The following is a 19,947-nucleotide window of genomic DNA, read 5'->3' on the forward strand; positions in this document are numbered from 1 at the left end:
TGATCGATTTGAGCAACCATAAACGACGCAAAACAGGCATTTTGAGTGTGTTATAGATAGTGCTTCCTAATGTAGAAAATCACTTCCTGCCCTCCATCTGCATTTCGCACCATGGCAACGCAGTGGCGTGACGTCACGTGAAAACAAGCTATTGGATTGAAAATGTCTTTTAAATTCTAATTTGAATTGAGGTAGTAAAGAGGATAAAGAACGTCAGTAATTCCCGTTCCCTAAAGGAGGGAATGGAGACGTGACGTCATTGACTGAAAAATTGGGATCACGCCTGAGAGCCTTATCTCCTTCGAGAAACAGCCAATGGACATTGGTAAGTGAGATTTGCACAAACCATGCCCCCTGTTGTGGATATATAGGAGCGTGCAGAGAGACACTCTCTAAGTTTTCACTGAGGAGCCCAACTTGTGGCGACTGGACGTAACGTCTCCGTTCCCTCCTTCAGGGATGTTCCCATTTAGTCATTCACTACCCGTAATGTCAGTGACTGGCGAATCGGTATCCTTAAGAAAAATAAAATATCTGACAGCTGCGGCCGGGTACAAAACACCTTATGCTCTCACCGAGTACCAATCGCTCACTAAAAGAGCTTTTAAGTCCTCTGAACAATTAAAGGAAAAAAAAAAACATACATTTTAAAATATATTCAAATAGAAACATGTTTTAATTTGAAATAATATTTCACAATATTACTGTTGTATTGTAATTTCGATCAAATAAATGCGTTGGTGAGCCTAATAGTCTTCTTTTTAAAAATCTTACCCATCCCAAAAGGTGGCGTTTTGATTTAATGTTGACTTCTAGTAAGTGTTAGGTTGTCTACAAACCGGTTCAATCCCCGGTTCCACCTGACCAAGTGTCGAGGTGTCCATGAGCAAGACACCTAACCCCAGCTGCTCCCGACGAGCTGGATGGCGCCTTGTATGGCTGACACCGCCGTCGGTGTGTGAATGGGTGAGTGTGAGGCAAATTGTAAAGCGCTTTGGTGGCCATTGGGTCTATGAAAGCGCTATATAAATGCAGTCCATTTTAGTGTTAAGAATAAAACATGATTGTTGGCCCAATAAAAAATGTGGCTGGTTGAGTCTGCTCTCTAACACAGTGGAGCAGAGATCTGGGAATTGACTCAAAAACAATGCCACAACCATACACAAAAGCGCTTGCAGGTGCTAAATATAGCGACACAAGTGACAACGAGCAAGAGATCCGCCAAATAGAATGAATCACTGCAAACCAGCAGTCTGTCTGGCGGGCAGGAATGGCTCCATAGCAGATCTGCTTTTGACAACTGAGGGCGCTGACTAATATAACATGATAAGCATCATTTCTTTCTTTAATGATGAGAAACTGAAACTATGGCTGGAAAATAGTGCAATGCTGAGAGAAAAAGATTTAGAGGGTTGTATAAACCTTCTCTTTTTTTTTAAATCTGATAAACGATATACACCGAAACATTCCCAGGATGCCACCAGTGTTGCCTGTTGACTGTCTATTTCTTTATTGAATCCCAGTTTTCTATTTTTGTGACTCTCTTTGTGTGTTCAATAATAGCTGCGCTTACCTGTTTTGCTTGGTCATCTCAGAGGTACAGCTTGACCATATGTGAGGCAAGAGAGAGGACTCTAATGGGGGAAAATAACAGGCTTTTCAATCACATTATGCTGCTGTTGTGGCTAAACTACCCCCTTTCCTTCACTTCAAGGGTGGTAGGGGGCGTGTAAACACGGCAGGTGCCGGTGTGAGTGTTACTCAGTCATGTGAATGAATGGGTTCTTTTACTTTTCAAGTCACAGATTACTCTGAGTTGGAGAAAATGATTTATCTCTTCGGCTGACACTACATGTAAATACGCCTGGAATTTACTTCGTTTGACCTCGTTTCAAAAATAACATCCTGTACTCTTTTACACACAAGGGGCTGGTGACTCAGACGGTGCTGAATCATTTGTGACATTTTATTAAAACACAATATTTGTGCAACCACATTTGGAGAAATGTCCAGTAGAGTCAGCTTGCATCACAGTCTTTGAGTTTCTGAAAATAATTTCTTGAACATATTTGTTTTTAACTTTTCTATATTTCATGTTATTTCAGCAGTCACTTTTCACTCTGAGAAAGAACTGTGGGGCCTTTACGCATCTCTCTACGCACTTTGAGCTATCCGCGTGTATGCGTGTATGTCTACGCCATTAACGTCCGAGTGATTCCACGTGTCTGTACACGGCGTCAAATGTCCGTGCGAAACGAAGCAAAATGTAGATCTACATCTGGGGATGACCTTCTTTTTTCCTAGGATGGTAAGGGAACACTCATAAATGTCATTAACCCCAGTGACGGTTAGGTTTAGGGACTTGGGGGTTGAGGTAAGTCATATATTTATATATAAAGTAATAACGTTAAGTCAACGGCGTTCATAAACACGCTGAAAAGCGATTATGCGTCTTGATAGCACGGCAAAAATGGAAATACGAATTGGCGTGTCATACACACGCTACTTCATGAGATCAGTCTGGGTCACTAATATAGTTATAGTAAGCATACGTTGGTATGGACGTTAATGTAGTTATCATAGTTATCATTGGTGTGGACGCTAATAGTTATCGTTAAAGTTATTGTCTATTAGTGTGGACATAATATAATTATCATTATAATCAACTGGTGTGGACTCTAATTTATACTGTAAATCGTTATACTTATACGTTAAACCACAACACCCCTGTTTCAGTAGTTTTGCACGATCAAAGCAAGTTTATTTCTGATTTGTTAGCACTCTAATAAAATCCGAAGTCATTTGACAAAAGGCTGTTGAGAGAAGTAAATGTGATTTTTATTTTATTTTTCTTCCTCAAATGATGAAAGAATTGCTGATGAACTAAAATTGGAGCCAGACTCGCTAAATTCCTTACAATTCACAGCTCTATTTGACAGTGTTGTAGTACTCGAGACTCGGACTCGTCTCGGTCTCGAGACCATATTTTAATGGTCTTGGTCTTATCATGGACTCGGAATTGACTCGTACTCGAAAAAATTTTTTTTAGGACTTGGAATTATTCCCGAGTCCACTCGAGTTCAATTAAAAATATTTTTCATGATTATTAATGTATGTTAATAAAATGTTTCTTTAAATTGATTGACACGCCCAGTGATTGGTGAATTTCTAGTGCACAACTGCGCATGACAAATTGTAATAAAATTACTTTTAACACCACCTACTATGTGGCCTTTGTACCCTAAACTGATCATATTTTAAGTAAATTCAGTAAAATAAAAAAAGGATTTCTCTAAGTAAATAAAAGTAAATTAGGTAATCAACCCTCACTGGTCTCGGTCTCGACTCGGATTCGACCGTCTCTGGTCTCGGACTCGACTTGGAATCGACTCTATATGGACTCGGTCTCGACTCGGACTCGCGTGAGGTGGTCTCGACTACAACACTGCTATTTGAGCTTCAGAAAACTGATGAGAGCAGCAGCTCTGTGGTGTGTTTGTTGCTTATATGTGCCTGGCACATGCACACACTCCTCACTGCAGAGATGCAACATGTACACTCGCAAAAATGAAGCATCCTCCTGGAACATGTTCAAAAGCAATGGGAACAGCAGCTCACTCCCATAGTGAGACACCCTTCAGCACAAAACACACGTGCTCACATGCTTAATTCTGGCAAATATGTCCACGGCCAGTTGACATATGTGACAAGAGGTCACGCTGCCAAGAAGATCCATTTCACCTCATACTCTCTCTCTTTCTCATTTCTAACTAAATCTCACATGATTATGGCCTGAAATCCTACACCTTTTTTCATCCATGGAGTCTATCATGTTCAGAACAAGAATCATTTATGGGTAAAATGATATGTAGAGTTATTTAGTTTCTACGGCAAACATCGATGTGATTAGATATGTTGGCAGGGGATGTTGCTTGGGCTTATGTAAAGATGGTGTAGCCCAGAGACATGACTGAATGTTGAACCGCCTGCAGTAGTAATGACTAGCGCTGTGCTTACAGTTCCTACAACATGCACAGATGGATGATTCACCCTCCCCCTTCTTTAATTAACCCCAAAGTAATTATCCTCTATTTCTCAGTCATATCTTGTGAAGTCCCTATCTCCACCCTTTCCCGCCCACAACATGCACTCCATCACACACGCCCGAAAGGTTACCCAAACACCGGCTGACATTTAGCTACTGACCAATGGTGCATTTTATATCAGTGCAACAAGATTTACACTGTCCAAATGCCAGATCAGCTGTTGTTCCTCATGGGGACCTTGCTTGAAAATGGAAAGTTATTAACATTATGCAACAAAGATCTCTTATTTGGAGATAATATTCCATCTATTGGTCTGTTTTATTAAATTTAGGTCTAGTCACCTTTGGTGATCAGATCAATACGTTGGCCAATATTGGTGTATTTTAAGATTATTAGTATTGTTGGCCAATAGCTGTGAGAATTGAACAGTTAACAGCTGGTGAAATCTCTCATTCTTCCAAAATCTTAAAGGTTCACGGACAATGGGGGCCTCACATGGACAAAAAGGGGTTACATTACCACCTCAGTGAGGGAAAGGTGCGGTGTGCAAGCGATATACCTAACCAATTGCCTGAAGTTTACCTGTTTGTACCCGATAATACTTGGGACGAAACCACGTAAGGAACTATATGAGCTGAAAAAGACATCTCTCTCTTTTCATACAGATTACATAAACTGAGAATATTTGTTTTTTATACTTCATTTAAAAGAAGAGAATTTCAGCTTCATAACGAAAAATCTTTCATGCCTGTGTGACAAGTGTTTACTTAGTTACAGTTCATTTTCGGACATATTTCAGAATGAACTTCACTGACAGAGAGAAGGCAAAATTTGCATCCTGTTTTTTTGTCTTTATTTGACATATTATTTTGTCTACTTTGTTTTTATTGTGAGTATCCACAAAAAAATAGACACTTAACAGGATCTAATGATGTACAACACTTATGTGTAAGATCAAAATCAACAGAGTAATTTGAGACTCTTTTGCACTGATAAGGAAAAAATGTAGCTCGTCGCGCCGGAGCGATAGTCAACCCCAGAGGGTTAAATACTCTCCTCCCATGAATTTTGCATCTGAAAGGGAAATTCCTAAAAATACGTATGCAATAAAGCCAGCCGCAAAAATAACCCTGTGCACGCCTTTTCAGTGCTAATTTTTCAGTGTTAATGCAAAGACTGTTCTCTTTTACCGAGAACATACTGAGTTTAAGTCTATCTGACAGTAGCGCAAGCTATTAGAAAATCTGGCCCCCAATGTTTGAGCCAAAATGACACGCATAAAATAAGAGACAATGCAGCACTAACTCAAAATGCCAAGTATCACTGCCACAAAATAGCTGTGCTACGTTTCCCAGATGGACAGGAGGTGGTGAGTGGGTGGACTGGTCAGTGCCAGGCTGGAGGGGTATCAAAACACAGCATTTGGTACAGAACATACGTTCACAGGTTAAAAACAAGACAAAGTGTGAATACTCAGGGTGGATTCAAAAAGAGATTTGGATTGTATTATGTGAGCATGTATGAAAGGAGAGAGAAGTCATCCTCTATGTTTACTAGTTGTTGTTTAACCAGTGTTATTTGTTCAGATGATTTCCCAAGGTTCAAGGAAACTGTTTCCTAATGCTTACTGTTTAACATGCAGGTCGATTTCAAACACACAGCACTGGAAACAACAAACTGCATATTTTGGTACATTTCTTTGTGAAGCATGTGCCCCGCTATGAAAATTAAAAAGTTGCTATTTTCCATTTAACACAAATACGCGCTGATAACATGCTGGGAAATAACATTTTATATTTAGTCATGACTTGAGCACCTTCCTCCTTGCACACTGAATGCACAAGGCTAAATATGTACAGTCTATCTATGTAATAAAAAAAAATATTTTCTTTCTTTCTTTCAATAAAAAAAAAAATAGGTGCATTATTCCCTTGAGAATGCAAACAATGAATTTTGAGTTCTTTATGGCCACAAGACCCAATCCTTCTAAGCTAAACCTTCGCTGCATCTTTATCTTTGATGATGAAAAGCTCTGTGGGTATAAATCAATATGCCGGCTACCCATGGAACATATAAACACACACATAAGTACAAATACACTCACACACACTATAACAGCTGGTTTCCTCTCAGACCAACTGCCTCTAATTAATGGTCTCTTAGAAACAACAGATGTTTTTATCTCTCCACCTTTCTTTGAATTTAGTCTGGGTGAGTGTAGTAAAGAGATCTTCATCAACAACTTAATGGATACTGTTGCTATGGATAGTGCAATGTTGCTGTTGCAGCTACTGAGTCAGAGAGACACTAAAAACAGGAATCTATACCAAGGCTAGAGATGCGCTTCTGCAAATGTCAAACTTGCCTTATTTAATGATATTGCTTATGTTGACTTGTAATTACATGCAGCATGTCTTCAGCTATATAGCTAGATTTGCTCTTTATATTGTTACATTTGTATTGTTCCAGCAAGTTTTGACCACATTACAATTTCATATCACTTTGCGTAGTTAACTGTATTAACGGAAAATAGGAAACAAATCATAACCAGAAAAAAACATGCTGCCCCATGCACTTGATCCACCATTTTCGATGTCTAAGTTCGCTATCAATGGAAAAGTGCAGTTTAATTTTACAGGTGCCATCACTACTGCCATCATGTCCGTAATCTATTCAGGTCCAAGTGTTGCTTTTCCTTGACTGTTCAAACTAACTGGGACTGGTCACAGCACTTGCATATTGTTTCCATATTGTTGGGTTATTGGCTTATGTTTTTCTCATTTGTAAGCTAAATTGCTAAATGATTACGTTGAAACGTATTGATTAATGAAACGTTTGCCCTATCCCACACCTATCTCTCTCCCTCTTCACTGTCCCTACTGAATAAAGGAAAAGGCTCAAAAATGTAATAAAAAATAAATAAACAAACAATTCACATATTATAACCACAATGACACAAAATGACAGCACTCTTTACTGGATAACAACAAACAGAAGGCAAATAAAAGACTTTGTACAATAGCCACACCGTATACGCTACTCTCAAATACTAGACTTAGACTATGCTTAAAATATAATAACCTGGCCCGTTCTCATCCCAAGGCGTCATATACTGACGCTTTTGCCAATGCTTACACATCCAACACACATGGCACCTTTAGCGTCAATATGAGACGCAGATATATATGGGCCAGAAGGCGCCTCCTAGTGGTCTAACCCTAACCCTACACCAGACCTAAACCTACCACAACCGAAGCGTGTTATATTGACGCTAAAGGGCGTTGGATGTATACGCATTGGCAAAAGCGTCAGTATATGACGCCTTGGGATGAGAATGCGTTAGTATACAATATTAAATTTGTATTAAAAAATAAAGATAAAATTAGGATGAATCGAAAATAAATAAATAGCTATAAAAAGTTGTTTATTAAGAAGTGCATTAAGTACATTTTAAAATGATATTAGTCAAATGTAAACAATCCGTTTTCATAAAATGTAAGTTTGACGTATAAACTTCATCTAAACTTCTAAACATCTTGTTTAGTTACAAATCTCCTGAAACAGGATAAAAACTTAATTGAATCAATAATTGAAAGCCGGCTCATTCATCTTGAAAGCATATGATTCGCATCATATTTGTATCTTCTGATTGGTTCTGTGAACTTAGAGGCTTTTGCTGGCAAAGGGAAGTGGCGTTTAGAGGTTTCTTCCTGCGAACCAGAATTTCTGAATGGACTGAGACTTGGATTTTGCGGGTTCGAAGTGATGATGAATGCATGCCGAGAGCATTCGCTCAATATCGTTGTCTCATTTTGAAGGGAGGTGGCGTTTAGCCACAAATGTACATTTTTTTTAATATTTAGACCACATCTATTATTGACTGTCATCTGGATATGAAAAGAGTTTCAACCAAACGATTGTATGAAAAAAATGTCTATACCCTACCTTTAAGGTTACATTATCAATGCGCATGCACTTGATTTCAGCACATACGTCTCTATTTCCAGCTCATTCATTCGATCTCAGTCTCTGTCTGCATTCTGTCCCTCTCTTCCCCATTTTCAGATTCTTTATTTTAAGTGGAAAGAATCAGACCTCCCAGAGTCTTATATAACCAGCCAACAGCGCAGAAGCCTGAAATAACTCCAGCATGCTATGACGTATAGATCTCTCAGAGGCATGTGCATGCACAAAATGAACACAAAGACAGGCAATCATACTTCAACACAACCACATTTTCTTATTTATATCACATGTACATTATGCTCTCATGTGAACGTCCACTCAATGGCTTGAATATACACACTCCCATATCTCGTTGTTCAGTCCTCCAGGGCTTTTATTACTCAGTGGAGCATCAGGGATAGATTGCTTTAATTAACACTCTCTAAATGCCATCGAAAAGAAACCAGTGTCTCATACTGCTTGATATGGCACCTCTCTCTGATCCCAATTACATAATACTGATGTTTTATCCACACAACTTCATGATTGTAATAACATAGAGTCGGTACCCTGCTGTGTGCGTGCTTCAGCGGAGATGGTGTCAATTCAGTGGTCTAGAAATACCATAACAATCAACCAAAGGCGGGTACATATCTACATAATCCAATTGTTTGCACATAATGCATATACTCACACCATCATTCATCTTGAAGTCTTCTGATTCAATAGGCGTCTTCTGATTGGTTTCTGTGGACTTAGTCGTCAGTATTTTGATTCTTATTGGAGTAGCATGTTAGCTTAGCAAACATTCAACTCTGAATTTTGAGACTCATGTCATCGAAAATCAAGAAATAAATTCCTAGTTAAGGAGAGTTTCTGTGTTTCAAAATGACATGATTACGTTTTTGCGAAAGCATGTATGCCTCTGAGCGTTTTCCTTATGAAATGGCAAATCTGGTGAATCAAGATTCAAGAAGTGCTTATGTGGCAGATACAAGTAGAGCTGGAGAGACACCAAACAAGTTGACAAGTTCGATGGTGAAACGAGAAAGAAATGGAGCGATGGATGGATGGATGGACAAATAGATAGATATTGTGATTCAGAGTATAATCGAGTGATAGAAGAATGAAGAATTCGTCTTCAACTTTTATAAACGATGAACGTTATCCCGTTATCCCGCCAGCAAGTCAGGTAGAGTTAGACAATGAAAAGACAGATTAATGGGTGAACATTGTAGAAACGGAAGCAAACAAGCTGAGCGAGAGGCCGACACAATGGTATCTTGGTGCATTGCAGACAGCATTACCATGGAAACGGGGTGGGGGAGAGAGAGAGAGAGAAAGAGTGTGTGTATGAGAGAGAGGAAAAGAGAGCATTAGAGGCTAGAGGATTAGAAAAGAAGGGATGGGGTCACTGCAGAGCTCCCAGGCTTCCTGTGTACTTAGTCGTGGGTGTGTATGGACTGAAGGTGTTGGCTTGAAGAGGAAGGCGGCGGGTGGAGCTAGTACATACTGGGCTGCTGGGGTTAATATGATGGAGACTAGAAGAGCTTCCTGGTGGAGATTTGATGATGATGATGATTTTATTTGTAATGCGCTTTTCTCTAACCCAAAGTGCTACACAGTTTGGTAAACAAAAATAAAATAATGAAACAATAATTAAAAACAGAAAAATCAAACAATAATACACTTCAAGATCTCTTAAAGCAGTCCAAAGTAGGGGAATTTTTAATCGCAAAAAGAAGTTTATTCCGCAACCATGGGGCGGTAGCCGTAACAGAGCGACTACCCATTGGCTTTAATTTGAATGTGGACTGCTGTAGAGCTGAAGAGTCAGACGAGCGCAGAGGACGATGCAGATTTGTATGGTTGGATCGTTACACTAGTGAGAAAAATAAAGCTAAATGGGGTTAGGCCAACCTACACAACCTAAACTTGTATTATCTTATCTTATCTTATCTTAGGCTGGTCTGTTGGCTTGTTTTAGATGGGTTTTGGGCACTTAAGTAGGCTTAGGTGAGTTAGAACATTTTAAATCCACTAAGACCATCAAACTTTCTTAGGTTGGTTTAAGCTGGTCTTCTCAGTAGGGACAGACTAAACAGTTCGAGTGGGCAGTTAAAAATCAGCTCTAATGTACACTGGCAAAAGTTTGTGTCATGTCCAATGAGGGCAATTGGCTAGTACTCTCTGTCCTTTGTATATATACGCTATGTTTGTGTCTGAAGACAAACAGAACAGGTTAGAGTGTAAATCAATGAGTAAACTTGCTGTGAGTTCTAATGACAAATGGTACATTACTGTTTTCTCCCTCAAAGAACCTTACTTGTTGAAGCTGAAAGAAATAGGTTTGTTAAAATTAGCTCTACATGTTTTGCCCTAATACCACTTTAGATTCAAGTCCTTATTACCTCAGCCATCCAATCAATCAAAATGTTCTTGCAAGTCAAACTTTTTTGGCAAAAATTGAATAACTGATAACACTTGACTCCCAGGAGAATTTTTTATTGTACAATATGCATCGGATAGGCCATGAACAGGTGAAGTGGTGAGATGTAGCCTGTCCGTAACAAGATGATGACCACCTGGCCCTGAGCCTCTGACCATCTGCACAGCCTGACCTTCACTTTCCACACCGAGGATACCACAACCTTTCTCTTTATACCTCTACCAGGACACTCTTATCGCCTTTCACGTATATGTTTTTGGACAAAGCAAGTGCATTAATGCATAACTAAAGCTTGTCCAATAATATGGCCTCTGTGGCAAACACGTGATTGTGTTCTTAACGTTGCATCTTGCTGTTTACTCTGACCATGAACGGCATGTTTTTACGATGCTTTGTGAAGTTAACCCTTATGCTGCATTAGGGACATTTTTGGTCTTTTGCAGTTTAATTTCTTTGACCATTTTGGCTGTTTTAATGCAAATGGTATGAAATTTGGCAAAATTGTGACTTGTTGGATACATGTAAAAAATGTGATCCCATTTTGCAAAATATGTATAACACACACTGTGTAGATCAAATAGTAACACTCAGCACCATAAAGACCAAAAATGGCCCATTGAAACCCATTAAAACGTTGTTTAAATCTGAGGCTGTCAGTAATACATGAAACATGATTTTTGAACAAACATCCTTTCATTTTAAAGCAAAAGCATTATATTTGCATTATATAGTGTATTCCACCAGATGACGTCACTACATATTTATTCCCTATGGGTGGAAATGCACCTTATTTTAGGCAATAGGCAATGTTTAATAGGTGGCCATTTTTGGTCTCTAACGCGCTAAGTGGGATTTTTTGCAAAGTGGGACTGTGATAATCCAAATCTAAAGTTTTCTCTTTGCATTTAGTTTATTGAAAATAATTGAATTTTTGTGTTTTTTCCTCTTATACAAATCGATGGTTTCGCAAACAAAACTGGTAATTAAAGGGTTAAAATCCTGAAATTGAATACATTTTTGGTAGTTATGATGAGGACTGATGCTGGTTAAAAGATTTAACTTGGTAAAAGTGGAAAATAATAATAATATATAATATTTTAGGCAATGTTTAATATGTGGCCATTTTTGGTCCTTAATGTACTCAATGGTGTTAAAAATCTAATGCAGCACAAGGGTTAAAGGACAAGTTCAGTATTTTACAATTACTGTACATACATAACATAAACATACAGCTGAATGCATAGACTTTCAAAGCTCTCCCAACTGGCACCCTAAACACCCGTAGTGAAGTCAACACTATGTGTCGCTTTGGAAAGAGTGCATATCAAGGATGCATATCGAGATTTACAGCTTGCGAACCCCTTTTTTAAATCATAAAATGGCAAATGGGACAACCTATGGTATGATAAATTCAAATGTCCTTGTACTTGTTTAAGCTGGAATCTCTAGCACCCTCACACAAGGGCCTGTCAAAGTGGACGTCGATTTTTCCGACTGTTAAACAATAGTTGGGCACCTTGTGGACAAACTAAGAACTGCAAAACATTTCAAGGTGCAGACATGCAAAACCTGATTTCACCAAGTGCAACATGTTCCTGGATAAACATCTTTTTTGATCCTAGAACAACATTCCATTCCACCAATCAGATTTAGGGAGAAGTTTACAGTTTATGTCAAGTTTAGGACTGACATTCTACATCAGTGTTATTCACCTAGAATTATTAATTACAGGACTATGTTTAGGGGTAGGGACATAGTTATGATAACATTTTTGACCAAAATGTTGTTCCAGGAACACGTCTAACTCGGAATCAGCACGTGCCGCAGTGATACAAAGTATGCACGGTTCGAAAAACCAGGCTGCAAAAAGTAATCCTGATGATGAAATTTCCATCACATGCACTTTACGCATTCCCTAGTGTACGCATAAAAACTGAAGTAACTCTAGGCTTGATGTTTGATCAGAGATTCATAAAACTTTAACTGCACAGCAAAGTGCAGAGATGGCTTGCGTTTCACATGATCGGATTTAAGGGTGATTGAAGATATTTGTGTGAAGCTTTGAGCAGCGGTGGATTATTGCCTGAGCATGTTGTCTGCTGCTCCACAGTTCCCTTTCTCTCGGCAGAGATATTCCTGACTACAGATTTAAAAATAGAACCCCCACCCTACCATTCATCCTCTGCACCCCATCTCTCTTTTTCTCTATTTACTCTCTTGTTCCCTGTCCCTCGCTGTCATCCACTTCTTATCAGTCACTCTCTCTCATCAGCGATGCATCGTCATGGAGATGTGAGGAACGGTATATATAATGTGTTACGGGTGCCACCTGCTGTGATGAGAGGTCTAATGAGTCTCTCAGGCAGGCGTCAAGAAAGCCGATGAGGCACAAAGCCAGTCGAGAAACATATGCATTAAGGCCCCGTTTACACGAAGGGAAAACGCAGATATTTCCCTGCGGATTGGCCTCTCGTTTACACGAAAGCCCTGTTTTTATCACAGAAAACGATTATTTCTAAAAACTCCGGCCAAAGTGGAGATTTCTGAAAACCCTGTTTGTATGTTGTCGTGTGAACTGGGAGAAATGGCCTTTTAGGTTCTCTCTTGTCGATTCTGAGGATTCTGATTGGCTTGCATGGCTTTATCCTTAACCCCTACAGTGCCACCAATAGGTTTGGCATAGTTTTGATGCCGCTCGACGGCGTATTTATGCGGGTGTGTGAACTTTTTGAAAACGGAGACGGGGAAAATATTAGTTTTGCGAAATACTCGGCTTTGCGTAAACGTGGCCTAAGTCCCGATGGAAAATGCAACAGCGCCAATAAATGGACAAATGACCATAACATAGTACACAGAACATAGTAGGCCTATGCTACATTGTTGGCACATAACACTTTTTTGGCACAAAGCAGGCCTGTCCAAGACTTTATCTATCATTGCGAACAACAGCATATCAAAATCTCTACCTGTTGACACTGTACTGGAGCTGCACAGTATTTAACATATGGCCCACCCATATATTGCATACTACAAAAAAAGAGTGGTAATATGCAGTTCTGAACATACCCAATATATCTTGAATGAGCAAATCATCAGTCTACCTATAACTCTCGCTTATGAAAAAGCTTCTGTGAAATATTTCCTAGTCTGTGAATAAACTGTTTATTTTGTGGAAGCCCCCTAATTAGATTCTCCTTCACAGACCACCCACATGATCTTCCTGAAATATCAGCCATTGATTAGTTGTGTCCTGTTGGGCGATAAGGCAGTATTTTTAGCTTGAGTTAATCTAAAATGTCTGTGCCCCATGATATCTGTCTGGAGAGAGCAGGCTGTTGCCACAGATACCAGACAGAAGGATGTGTCTCCAGCACACAAGGCACTTCCCTTTTTTAGACGCGCAATCGGTGGCGTGCATGACAATGTTGGTGAGCTGTTTAGCTTAGCTGCAGGTGGAAAGGTCTCAGGTTATGACTGTAACCCGTCGAAGCGCTGTGGGAACGCCCCTGCGTGATTGCGTCGTGAAGCACGTGTATAATGAGTCGGATGGAGGGACGAGACAACACATGAATCGCGTGTGTCCCCATTCGTAATGAAGCGAGGGCAGGGACACACACAGTCCAAGGCTGTTTGCTCTCCATTCCATACTCCTGTCTAATATATATACAAAAAAACAACAATAAATAGTCAGAGACAACACTAGAAGCTAGCGCAATCTGTTTTCAGGTGTGCTTTATTGTTTCCTGGTGGATGATGTCACCCGCCTATGACGTCTCGTCTCTATATTTGAATGATTACTACGGCTGTTGGAACGAATTCCGAAATTCGAATATAATTCGAATATTAAAAAAATCAATACTATTCGAATGCTAAACTTACTATTCGAATATATTTAAAAATAAATATATACTTCCGATGTGACCAGGTGTAAACGGCCCCTTATCACTTTCTAGGAGAGCGCGGGACTAGTTTTTCGCGTGGCACATTAGCAAGGTCTCGTTCACTCCCTATCTGCCATGCACGCGCCGCGCACTATGTATGTTATGCGCGGATTCCGGGAGATTTTAACTAATTTGCGGCCATCAGGGAGATGCTATCAATATGCGGGAGACTCCCAAAACTTCCGACACGATATGACGATCACATCACCTCAGATCTGAGCCCCTACTCATCAAGCCAACGCGCCGCAATCTATCGCAAATCAACATGAAAGTAAGATAGTAAGGAATGAAATGATATTACCCCAGGGCTGTTGCCGTTCTCCCTTATTGCTGTCTTTGCTGATTTTGAAATTAGCCGATAATCAATAAAATGCAGCTCAAATCTGTTGCTTTCGGTGACGTGCATTTCATTACATCTGTATATAGCGCGGGAATTGAAGACCGGATTTACAAAAACACATTTATGTGACCAGGTGTAAATGGAATCGTTTTGATAAATCCGATAGCTATCCGATCTGAGAAAACGCATGAAGTGGCCAGGTGTAAACAGCCCCTAAATGTTTATTGTAGTAATGTTAGATGTCCCTCTAGTGGGCCGAACGTGTAACAACAACCATTGACGATCCATAAGAATGTGTAATGTCGTAAATATTAATAATAGGATAAATTTGAGCATTTAATATTCGAATATTATTCGAATATTACATAAAATAAGGAATAGAATTCGAATAGTATTATAGAGGAAGATTGACGGCCCTAATGATTACACACATGCTTCACGACGCAATCACGCAGGGCCGTTCCCACAGCGTCTCGACGCAGCTTGAGTTCCCTTGAAAGGGAACAGGTTTTGTGTGAAGGTGAAAATGAGGTTTTTGTGTGCATCTATGCACATGCGCTTTGATTTGGCTCTGAGAAACAGGTGGATTGCTCTTTGGGAGGGTTTTCTGTTGTTCTCTAGAAAGAGTCACGTGGACTTTGATGAATCTTTTTAGCACCTCTTGCCCTTAGCACAGATTCTATCCACCCCATCCCTGCCTCACTCTCTCTCTCTCTCTCTCTCTCTCTCTCTCTCTCTCTCTCTCTCAACTGCACTGTTTAATATTTCATCAAAGTGTCAGGACAGACTCTCCCGCTGTTCTGGTATTTACTGTGGATCAGTAGCGAGATACTTCTGGGTGAAACAGGCAGAGTAGGCGTTTGGATACAAGGAAATTGCTGTCGAATGACAAGGACTGGGAAGGGAAGAAACAGAGAGGAGATTAAGCCGTAGATGGAAGGATATAAATGTGTTTTATAAGCATCTTGGAGAAAGCTTTTACCCCTCAACATGTTGCTTTCAGTGCAAAGGAAAATTGACCAGGAATAATATGCATAAAGGTTTAGAATAATGTTTCTTGGTTCAATTAGTTGGTTCAGTCAGAGGTCTGTTTGTTTGATTGTGAACGAAAGAAGGCTTCCTCCACGGAGTAAAAGATTTTTAAAAAATGTAATTTAAAAGTTAAAGTAATATCAGAGATATAAAGATGCATGACAAGACATGGTGCATTATCCTGCTAAAAGTAGCCATCAGAGGATGGGTACATGGTGGCCATAAAGGGATGGACATGGTCAGAAACAATGCTCAGGTAGGCCGTGGCAGTTAAACGATGCCCAATTGGGGCCTAAAGTGTGCCAAGAAAACATCCCCCACACCATTACACCACCACCACCAGCCTGCACAGTGGTAAAAGGCATGATGGATCCATGACCTCATTCTGTTTACGCCAAATACTGACTCTACCACCTGAAATCGAGACTCATCAGACCTGGCAACATTTTTCCAGTCTTCAACTGTCCAATTTTGATGAGCTCTTGCAAATTGTCGCCTCTTTTTCCTATTTGTAGTGGAGATGAGTGGTACCCGGTGGGGTCTTCTGCTGTTGTAGCCCATCCGCCTCAAGGTTGTGCATGTTGTGGCTTCACAAATGCTTTGCTGCATACCTCGGTTGTAACGAGTGGTTATTTCAGTCAAAGTTGCTCTTCTATCAGCTTGAATCAGTCGGCCCATTCTCCTCTGACCTCTAGGATCAACAAGGCATTTTCGCCCGCAGGACTGCCGCACACTGGATGTTTTTCCCTTTTAACACCATTCTTTGTAAACCCTAGAAATGGTCGTGCAAAAAAATCCCAGTAACTGAGCAGATTGTGAAATACTCAGACACCAACAACCACACCACGCTCAAAATTGCTTAAATCACCTTTCTTTCCCATTCTGACATTCAGTTTGGAGTTCAGGAGATCGTCTTGACCAGGACCACACCCCTAAATGCATTGAAGCAACTGCCATGTGATTGGTTGATTAGATATTTGCATTAATGAGAAATTGAACAGGTGTTCCTAATAATCCTTTAGGTGAGTGTATCTGTCAATTTAAAAGGCCCTGTAATTTTTACATTTTCTAAAATTACTTTGGAGAAATAAAACAAACACAATCTGAGCAGCATGACACAGCAACCATTCAATGGCATGAGTTTAGGGTGGGACTAACTGTTTGGTCCACCAATGGCAGATGAGGGAGTATTTGGGGAACCTGCACAAATAATTTAGACATATACAGTCCTGCTCGAGGACTCAATATGCCTCAGTCGCATTGGCAACACAGAACAAATTGAATATACAGTTCCCTTACACTTTTCTTCTTGTAAAATAACGTTTATGTAACACAACAACATGTAGGCCTAGTTATTCTCTTCCACAAAGTATCTGTTCTGATATGTCACATATAATATTTCCCAAACATTTGCTTGCCATTATGTATGTGGAATTTAAGCATCAACTGTCTTTCCACATCAGATGTTACTCATATTTAAATGAAAACCTCAGTGAATTGTGTGCATCTGACTGTGATCTTCTTGCTCGGTGTTCCTGTGGCCCACACTGTTCATGTTCTGTCAGTATTTTTAGAAAGATGTTCTCGTTCTCTCCACGTCTCGCACTCGCTCTTGCAGTTATTTTATTTTAAAGACTATGAACACCATGACAGGAAGCAAGTGTCTGCTGGGAATGCAATACTTGTATTTCTGCAGCCTGTCTGCACATATTCTTCTGCAGGAACGACATTGTGATTCATAATAGGTTAGAACGTAGTCATTGCGTCAATTCCAGCGCGGTTGCTTTTTTGTTTTTTGTTTTATTAACCGAGCATGTTTCTTTTTCTCAGACTGTTTTGAACTCTTAAGGCTTTGATCTAAATTGTGACATTCTGCAGTCAAATATTTATATATAATGACTCTAAACAAAAGATCGATAATCGATATTTCCATTATTTTGTTATCTGTTAAAAGTTGGGTTAGTTCACCCAAAAATGAAAATGATGTCATTAATGGCTCACCCTCGGAGGTCTTACGGGTCGTCCCAAGCCCTTCGGCACACAGTTTAAGATATTTTAGATTTAGTCCGAGAGTGCTCTGTCCCTGTCTAGAAAGGAAATAAAGACATCGTCAAACTAGTCCATGTTACATCAGTGGGTTGGTTAGAATATTTTGAAGCATCGAAAAGACATTTTGGTTCAAAAATAACAAAAACTACGACTTTATTCAGCATTGTATTGTATTGTCTGTTGTCAAGCTGCTTTCAGTGATGCTGATGACGTAAGACGCTGCTGAGTCATTAATGACATAATTTTCATTTTGGGGTGGCCCTTTAAAAGTTATGTGCAGCATGTGTCCAAATTTCAATCATAACCATTCTATTTCATCAGAAACAATCTTAAAACAGGGGCTTTAAGTGTAAAATACCGAAAACATGTCCTTTAAAGCAGCAATAAAATATTATTTGGCAATAATGACCGCAGCTGACTGTGCAATTATACCTATCTTGTCAAAATAAGAAGCTGCTCTAATTTTATCTAAAATACACCTATCATATATTTTTGGTTAGTATTTTTTAAAGAAGTCCTTTATGCTCACAAAGTCTGCATTTATTTGATCAATCTTGAATAACAACCATACATATTTTCTATCCATTACTTAATTCAGAAATCATTCTAATATGCTGGTTTGGTGCTTTAGAAATATTTGTTATTTATATCCATGTTTGGTAACATTATAACTTTCATTAAATGATATGATGTTTACAAATATCATTAAACTTTCAATTAATATGATCATACACCTAAAATCTAATGATCTAATCTTAAAAATATATATATATATATTTAACAGATGATTAAAATTGTAGGTTCTTTTTTTAGAAATGCATTATCATATAAATTGAAAGATTAATGACATATCAATTTACATTAAATAATGATCTGTTAATCGCTATGAAATAGCACATTATCTCATACTTCTATCTGTTTTAATAAATATTACTGTAACCAATGGTCCGTTAAGCATTATATAATGTTTGTTAATGACTTAATGATGAAAGTTATTATAAAGTGTTACTACGACAGAATTTTAATTTTGGGTGAGCTATCCCTTTAAACTCTAACAGTACTCATATATCAGTGTGTTAGCTCTTGGCTCATGATCCTATCGGCTCCTATCTGATCCAGGAGGTAATTATGAAGTCATCACTCTCTGTTGTTTTACACGTTTGAGATGCCATCTTTCGGCACAGAGTAGAACGACATCTTTGAATCTTTATCTCTTTCCTAACATCAGCTGAGCAGCAGCCTCTCTCTTCCTTCCCCTCTCTCACTTTATATGGTGATGTCAGCAGCTTGGCTGTGCATCTTCCAGGTTTGTGCGTCGCCTGCCATCATTCTACAAACTCATGGACACCTGATAGAATTAAAGGCACAGTCGACAGAAAAACACCCCAGAGTCTCATCTAGCCAGACTTTTGATTTATGATTACAACATGGCTATAAGCACCCACTAAGGGAACTGTGCTTTTCACTGCTCCCATAGTGTATGATTGCAGGAATCTTTTTTTTTAGTGAACATTGATAGATCAACATGTTCTGTGAGAAAATTAATCATCAAAGGCTTTTTTTATGTTATAAAATATATGAGGTGACACGCACTCTTATCAGCATGAGACAAAAAACAGCTCTCATAATATAAACCCTGTACAATAAACACACTTTTCTGAGTGGGCATGATCACAAGTGCTTCCCAGTTTTCTGTGCAATATCCATCAGATTTTGTCATTTTTGGAGCTCAACAGCATGGGGTTTACCACTGTGTACTTGCTAATGGATGTAGCACTTTATAACTCCTTGGTGACTTCCAGACGGTAGCCTCTAGGCTCATGAAACATGAGAGTTTTAAGTTTGGAAGTTTGCTTTAATTTGGCATTGCTTATCATCACCTACTGTGTTTGCGAGTAGAGCCCGACCGATAAAGGATTTTAAAGACCGATGCCGATACAAATATTTTTGGGTTTTAAAATTCGATATTCCGATATATCGGCCGATATTTTATTTATTTTTTTTAAACTGGACATGATAGTCACGAATTTTGTCATGCTTATTTGAGTTAAATGAACTGATGGGGATGCTCTTTTACTTGTTATTCAAGCAATGTTTGTCTTGTGACCAACTCAACGAGTGTTGCTAACAGGAACGGTGTAGAGC

General features: G+C 39.2%; 1 protein-coding gene across 1 annotated transcript in view; it reads left to right on the plus strand.

The window, feature by feature from the left end:
* The window catches only part of rims3 (regulating synaptic membrane exocytosis 3), a 50,640-nt gene that overhangs the window by 23,228 nt on the left and 7,465 nt on the right, over positions 1-19,947 (plus strand). The window lies entirely within an intron of this gene.

The sequence above is a fragment of the Pimephales promelas genome, chromosome 18, assembly GCF_988280905.1.
Source record: "Pimephales promelas chromosome 18, fPimPro1.hap1.1, whole genome shotgun sequence".
Taxonomy (NCBI): domain Eukaryota; kingdom Metazoa; phylum Chordata; class Actinopteri; order Cypriniformes; family Leuciscidae; genus Pimephales; species Pimephales promelas.